General features: G+C 30.4%; 1 protein-coding gene across 1 annotated transcript in view; it reads right to left on the reverse strand.

Annotated features, from left to right (window-relative positions):
• HLTF (helicase like transcription factor) overlaps nt 1-1,317 on the reverse strand; it is a 60,128-nt gene that overhangs the window by 37,042 nt on the left and 21,769 nt on the right. The gene's annotated exons all lie outside the window — the stretch shown is intronic.

The raw sequence follows: 1,317 nt of genomic DNA on the forward strand, positions 1-1,317 counted from the left end.
GGTTTTTGTTCTCAGTCCTTATGTTAAATATTGTTATTGTCATTAAATTTAGCCTTTTTAATTCTGTCAAGGCAAAAGTGAAAACCTAATAAACCCATGTATAAGTAAGAAAAATTTAAAAAAAGAAAAGCTTTTTAGCATTCTATCAACTCTTTCATAATTAGTGTAACCATTTATACTAAACAGTACAAAAAAAGTAATCTATAAGTTTATCCACATATAAAAGATGGTCTTTATATAGTATTCTTTATATTAAATAACTTTGCTTAGAAAGTTTTTTCTTCATGAAGTTCAAAGACAAACTTTTTACCAAGCCCAACATAAATAAAATTATACTGAGTTTTTCTACAATGAATTCTTGGCTGGAAATCCTATTTTTAATTCCATTTCAATGAATTTAGCAAACTAAATATTCTAAAATCTTTCAACTCACATGTATAGCTGATATTGGGAGAAAATTAAGAAAAATCTTTACTGGTAACTAATAATGTCTCAATTGATAATTGAGACCAAAGCTGTAAGTAGTCTTATGTGTTTCTATCAATTCCAATAACCTAGAACTTTAGTTTTAATAACCAAATGTAGGAAGAATTAGACATAAAGCGTTATGGTAAGGAACTCAATCTGAAACTCTCATAGGTTAAACTCCCCCTTAACAGAAGAAAATGCAACATTAATAGACATTAATAAAATAAAATTTCAATAGCAGGTAGAAGGAAACTGATGTGTAACTTCTCTGAAAACTAAAACCCGAGAAGGGTAATAGTCCAGAAGAGTTAAAAAAAGAGATTTTTGCACAACTCTTTTTAGCCATTTCCTACTTTAAGTTCTTTGAATTTTCAGGTAAGAATAAAAATAATTGTTCCCTTCCAGCATTTAGTTTTCTCATTAAACTAATTTTTAATTCTTAGAAATGGAACATACATATTATGTATATAAATATACATGTATTAAATATCAAGAAAAGTCATCTATATTCTTATCACTAGGACAAAAAATTAACATTTTAGTACATATAGTATGTACTAAATTCACTTAAGACAGATAAAAATAAATGTGCATTTAAAAAATGAGAACTCAGGCCAGGTGCAGTGACTCACAGCTATAATCCGAGCACTCTAGGAAGCTGAGGCAGGTGGATTGGTTAATCTCAGGAATTCAAGACCAGCCTGAGCAAGAGTAAAACCCTATCTCTACTAAAATAATAGCTGGGCATTATGGTGGGCACCTCTAGTCCCAGCTACTTGGGAGGCTGAGGCAAGAGGATTATTGAGCCCAAGAGTTTGAGGTTGCTATGAGCTATGACATCACAGCACT

The sequence above is a fragment of the Otolemur garnettii genome, unplaced genomic scaffold (genome assembly GCF_000181295.1).
Source record: "Otolemur garnettii isolate 467f Iridium unplaced genomic scaffold, OtoGar3 scaffold00032, whole genome shotgun sequence".
NCBI lineage: Eukaryota > Metazoa > Chordata > Mammalia > Primates > Galagidae > Otolemur > Otolemur garnettii.